We start from the raw sequence: 6,228 nt of genomic DNA on the forward strand, positions 1-6,228 counted from the left end.
AGTCAGGCATCGTCTCCTTTGGAGGCACTGATCTCCGCGTACCTCTGGAGTTTTCAAAGGATGCGAGGCCTCCGGTCGCGATGAGGTAGGGAACTAGGTCTTTCTCTGTGGTCTCCACAGGGGATTCAGACATCCTTTCATCTTGGGAGATGCAAGACGAGCCTGCATTCAAGTCACTGCAGGGATATCCGGCCTTAATTCGCGTCAGGGCATCGCGGTGTCCATTCCACTTGAGGCCGCAAACTCAGGGTCCCTCTCACATACCTAGAGCTGAGAGAAGCCTCCTCTTGAGGTGCTTGTGGTAAGGTGGTATTCCTCTGGAGTCGAAGCCAGGGACTAACCTCTCATCTCGAGTTGATTTTTGGCCCACGGAGCTCTTTCGTGTTGCTACAGTGACCTCAGGATCCCTCTAGCCTTGAAACAGTGTTCTTGGGGTTTCTCTGGAGTGCCATCAAGGAAATCAAGGCTCCTTTCATGTGTGATGTGCAACACGGAATTGCTGTGCACGCAGTGCAGGGGAATCGGGCCTCATCTCGCGGCGAGGGGCAAGTCTCATGGTTTTTCTTGAGTTACGGCGGGAACCTGAGGTATATTCTCGAGTTACGACGGGGATGGCCCTTCCACCCACGTGTTTGTTCAGCCACGTCAGGACTCTTGCCTAGTTGCGAGGGACAACTCTGGATTCTCCTCGAGGCTTGGCAGGGCAATTGGGACGCCTCTCCAGCTGAGGCGGGAGACCAAGTGTCCCTTTCCACGTGCCACAGGAATCCTGGGACTCCTATCAAGTTTCATGAGGAGTCAGGCATCGTCTCCTTTGGAGGCACTGATCTCCGCGTACCTCTGGAATTTTCAAAGGATGTGAGGCTATCGGTCGCGATGAGGTGGGGAACTAAGTCTTTCTCTGTGCTTTCCACAGGGGATTCAGACATCCTTTCGTCCTGGGAGATGCAAGACGAGCCTGCATTGTAGTCACTGAAGGGATATCCGGCATTATTTCGAGTCAGGGCATCGCGGTGTCGATTCCACATGAGGCCGCAAATTCAGGATCCCTCTCACATACCTAGAGCTGAGAGAAGCCTCCTCTTGAGGTGCTTGTGGTAAGGTGGTATTCCTCTGGAGACGAATCCAGGGACCAACCTCTCTTTTCGAGTTGATTTTTGGTTCACAGAGTTCTTTCGTGTTGCTACAGTGACCTCAGGATCCCTCTAGCCTTGAAACAGTGTTCTTGGGGTTTCTCTGGAGTGCCATCAAGGAAATCAAGGCTCCTTTCATGTGTGATGTGCAAGACGGAATTGCTCTGCACGCAGTACAGGGGTATCGGGCCTCATCTCGCATCGAGGGGGAAGTCTCATGGTTTTTCTCCAGTTGCGGCGGGAACCTGGGGTATATTCTCGAGTTACGACGGGGATGGCCCTTCCACCCACGTGTTTCTTCAGTGACGTCAGGACTCCTGCCTAGTTGCGAGGGACAACTCTGGATTCTCCTCGAGGCTTGGCAGGGCAATTGGAACGCCTCTCCAGCTGAAGCGGGAGACCAAGGGTCCCTTTCCACGTGCCACAAGAATCCTTTGACTCCTATCAAGTTTCACGAGGAGTCAGGCATCGTCTCCTTTGGAGGCACTGATCTCCGCGTACCTCTGGAGTTTTCAAAGGATGTGAGGCCTCTGGTCACGATGAGGTGGGGAACTAGGTCTTTCTCTGTGGTCTCCACAGGGGATTCAGACATCCTTGCTTCTTGGGAGATGCAAGACGAGCCTGCATTCAAGTCACTGCAGGGATATCCGGCCTTATTTCGAGTCAGGGCATCGCGGTGTCCATTCCACTTGAGGCCGCAAATTCAGGATCCCTCTCACATACCTAGAGCTGAGAGAAGCCTCCTCTTGAGGTGCTTGTGGTAAGGTGGTATTCCTCTGGAGTCGAAGCCAGGGACTAACCTCTCATCTCGTGTTGATTCTTGGTCCACGGAGCTCTTTCGTGTTGCTACAGTGACCTCAGGATCCCTCTAGCCTTGAAACAGTGTTCTTGGGGTTTCTCTGGAGTGCCATCAAGGAAATCAAGGCTCCTTTCATGTGTGATGTGCAACACGGAATTGCTCTGCACGCAGTGCAGGGGAATCGGGCCTCATCTCGCGGCGAGGGGGAAGTCTCATGGTTTTTCTCGAGTTACGACGGGGATGGCCCTTCCACCCACGTGTTTGTTCAGCCACGTCAGGACTCCTGCCTAGTTGCAAGGGACAACTCTGGATTCGCCTCGAGGCTTGGCAGGGCAATTGGGACGCCTTTCCAGCTGAGGCGGGAGACCAAGTGTCCCTTTCCAAGTGCCACAGGAATCCTGGGACTCCTATCAAGTTTCACGAGGAGTCAGGCATCGTCTCCTTTGGAGGCACTGATCTCCGCGTACCTCTGGAGTTTTCAAAGGATGTGAGGCTATCGGTCGCGATGAGGTGGGGAACTAAGTCTTTCTCTGTGCTTTCCACAGGGGATTCAGACATCCTTTCTTCCTGGGAGATGCAAGACGAGCCTGCATTGAAGTCACTGCAGGGATATCCGGCCTTATTTCGAGTCAGGGCATCGCGGTGTCCATTCCACTTGAGGCCGCAAACTCAGGGTCCCTCTCACATACCTAGAGCTGAGAGAAGCCTCCTCTTGAGGTGCTTGTGGTAAAGTGGTATTCCTCTGGAGACGAATCCAGGGACTAACCTCTCTTTTCGAGTTGATTTTTGGTCCACAGAGTTCTTTCGTGTTGCTACAGTGACCTCAGGATCCCTCTAGCCTTGAAACAGTGTTCATGGGGTTTCTCTGGAGTGCCATTAAGGAAATCAAGGCTCCTTTCATGTGTGATGTGCAAGACGGAATTGCTCTGCACGCAGTACAGGGGAATCGGGCCTCATCTCGCATCGAGGGGGAAGTCTCATGGTTTTTCTCGAGTTGCGGCGGGAACCTGGGGTATATTCTCGAGTTACGACGGGGATGGCACTTCCACCCACGTGTTTGTTCAGCCACGTCAGGACTCCTGCCTAGTTGCGAGGGACAACTCGGGATTCTCCTCGAGGCTTGGCAGAGCAATTGGAACGCCTCTCCAGCTGAGGCGGGAGACCAAGGGTCCCTTTCCATGTGCCACAAGAATCCTGGGACTCCTATCAAGTTTCACGAGGAGTCAGGCATCGTCTCCTTTGGAGGCACTGATCTCCGCGTACCTCTGGAGTTTTCAAAGGATGTGATGCCCCCGGTCGCAATGAGGTGGGGAACTAGGTGTTTCTCTGTGGTCTACACAGGGGATTTATACATCCTTTCTTCTTGGGAGATGCAAGACGAGCCTGCATTCAAGTCACTGCAGGGATATCCGGCCTTATTTCGAGTCAGAGCATCGCGGTGTCCATTCCACTTGAGGCTGCAAACTCAGGATTCCTCTCACATACCTAGAGCTGAGAGAAGCCTCCTCTTGAGGTGCTTGTGGTAAGGTGGTATTCGTCAGGAGTCGAAGCCAGGGACTAACCTCTCATCTCGTGTTGATTCTTGGTCCACGGAGCTCTTTCGTGTTGCTACAGTGACCTCAGGATCCCTCTAGCCTTGAAACAGTGTTCTTGGGGTTTCTCTGGAGTGCCATCAAGGAAATCAAGGCTCCTTTCATGTGTGATGTGCAACAGGGAATTGCTCTGCACGCAGTACAGGGGAATCGGGCCTCATCTCGCGGCGAGGGGGAAGTCTCATGGTTTTTCTCGAGTTGCGGCGGGAACCTGGGGTATATTCTCGAGTTACGACGGGGATGGCCCTTCCACACATGTGTGTGTTCAGCCATGTCAGGACTCCTGCCTAGTTGCGAGGGACAACTCGGGATTCTCCTCGAGGCTTTGCAGGGCAATTGGGACGCCTCTCCAGCTGAGACGGGAGACCACGGGTCCCTTTCCACGTGCCACAGGAATCCTGGGTCTCCTATCAAGTTTCATGAGGAGTCAGGCATCGTCTCCTTTGGAGGCACTGATCTCCGCATACCTCTGGAGTTTTCAAAGGATTTGAGGCCTCCTGTCGCGATGAGGTCGGGAACTAGGTCTTGCTCTGTGGTCTCCACAGGGGATTCAGACATCCTTTCATCTTGGGAGATGCAAGACGAGCCTGCATTCCAGTCACTGCAGGGATATCCGGCCCTATTTCGAGTCAGGGCATCGCGGTGTCCATTCCACTTGAGGCCGCAAACTCAGGGTCCCTCTCACATACCTAGAGCTGAGAGAAGCCTCCTCTTGAGGTGCTTGTGGTAAGGTGGTATTCCTCTGGAGTCGAAGCCAGGGACTAACCTCTCATCTCGAGTTGATTTTGGGTCCACGGAGCTCTTTCGTGTTGCTACAGTGACCTCAGGATCCCTCTAGCCTTGAAACAGTGTTCTTGGGGTTTCTCTGGAGTGCCATCAAGGAAATCAAGGCTCCTTTCATGTGTGATGTGCAACACAGAATTGCTCTGCACGCAGTGCAGGGGAATCGGGCCTCATCTCGCGGCAAGGGGGAAGTCTCATGGTTTTTCTCGAGTTGCGGCGGGAACTTGGGGTATATTCTCGAGTTACGACGGGGATGGCCCTTCCACACACGTGTTTGTTCAGCCACGTCAGGACTCTTGGCTAGTTGCGAGACACAACTCGGGATTCTCCTCGAGGCTTGGCAAGGCAATTGGGACGCCTCTCCAGCTGAGGCGGGAGACCAAGGGTCCCTTTCCACGTGCCACAGGATTCTTGGGACTCCTATCAAGTTTCACGAGGAGTCAGGCATCGTCTCCTTTGGAGGCACTGATCTCCGCGTACCTCTGGAGTTTTCAAAGGATGTGAGGCCTCCGGTCGCGATGAGGTGGGGAACTAGGTCTTTCTCTGTGGTCTCCACAGGGGATTCAGACATCCTTTCATCTTGGGAGATGCAAGACGAGCCTGCATTCAAGTCACTGCAGGGATATCCAGCCTTATTTCGCGTCAGGGCATCGCGGTGTCCATTCCACTTGAGGCCGCAAACTCAGGGTCCCTCTCACATACCTAGAGCTGAGAGAAGCCTCCTCTTGAGGTGCTTGTGGTAAGGTGGTATTCCTCAGGAGTCGAAGCCAGGGACTAACCTCTCAGCTCGTGTTGATTCTTGGTCCATGGAGCTCTTTCGTGTTGCTACAGTGACCTCAGGATCCCTCTAGCCTTGAAACAGTGTTCTTGGGGTTTCTCTGGAGTGCCAACAAGGAAATCAAGGCTCCTTTCATGTGTGATGTGCAACACGGAATTGCTCTGCACGCAGTGCAGCGGAATCGGGCCTCATCTCGCGGCGAGGGGGAAGTCTCATGGTTTTTCTCGAGTTGCGGCGGGAACCTGGGGTATATTCTCGAGTTACGACGGGGATGGCCCTTCCACACACGTGTTTCTTCAGCGACGTCAGGACTCCTGCCTAGTTGCGAGGGACAACTCTGGATTCTCCTCGAGGCTTGGCAGGGCAATTGGGACGCCTCTCCAGCTGAGGCGGGAGACCAAGGGTCCCTTTCCACGTGCCACAGGAATCCTGGGACTCCTATCAAGTTTCACGAGGAGTCAGGCATCGTCTCCTTTGGAGGCACTGATCTCCGCGTACCTCTGGAGTTTTCAAAGGATGTGAGGCTATCGGTCGCGATGAGGTGGGGAACTAAATCTTTCTCTGTGCTTTCCACAGGGGATTCAGACATCCTTTCGTCCTGGGAGATGCAAGACGAGCCTGCATTGAAGTCACTGCAGGGATATCCGGCCTTATTTCGAGTCAGGGCATCGCGGTGTCCATTCCACTTGAGGCCGCAAACTCAGGGTCCCTCTCACATACCTAGAGCTGAGAGAAGCCTCCTCTTGAGGTGCTTGTGGTAAGGTGGTATTCCTCTGGAGACGAATCCAGGGACTAACCTCTCTTTTCGAGTTGATTTTTGGTCCACAGAGTTCTTTCGTGTTGCTACAGTGACCTCAGGATCCCTCTATCCTTGAAACAGTGTTCTTGGGGTTTCTCTGGAGTGCCATCAAGGAAATCAAGGCTCCTTTCATGTGTGATGTGCAAGACGGAATTGCTCTGCACGCAGTACAGGGGAATCGGGCCTCATCTCGCATCGAGGGGGAAGTCTCATGGTTTTTCTCGAGTTGCGGCGGGAACCTGGGGTATATTCTCGAGTTACGACGGGGATGGCCCTTCCACCCACGTGTTTGTTCAGCCACGTCAGGACTCCTGCCTAGTTGCGAGGGACAACTCGGGATTCTC

The sequence above is a fragment of the Cervus elaphus genome, chromosome 32 (assembly GCF_910594005.1).
Source record: "Cervus elaphus chromosome 32, mCerEla1.1, whole genome shotgun sequence".
NCBI classification, from domain to species: domain Eukaryota; kingdom Metazoa; phylum Chordata; class Mammalia; order Artiodactyla; family Cervidae; genus Cervus; species Cervus elaphus.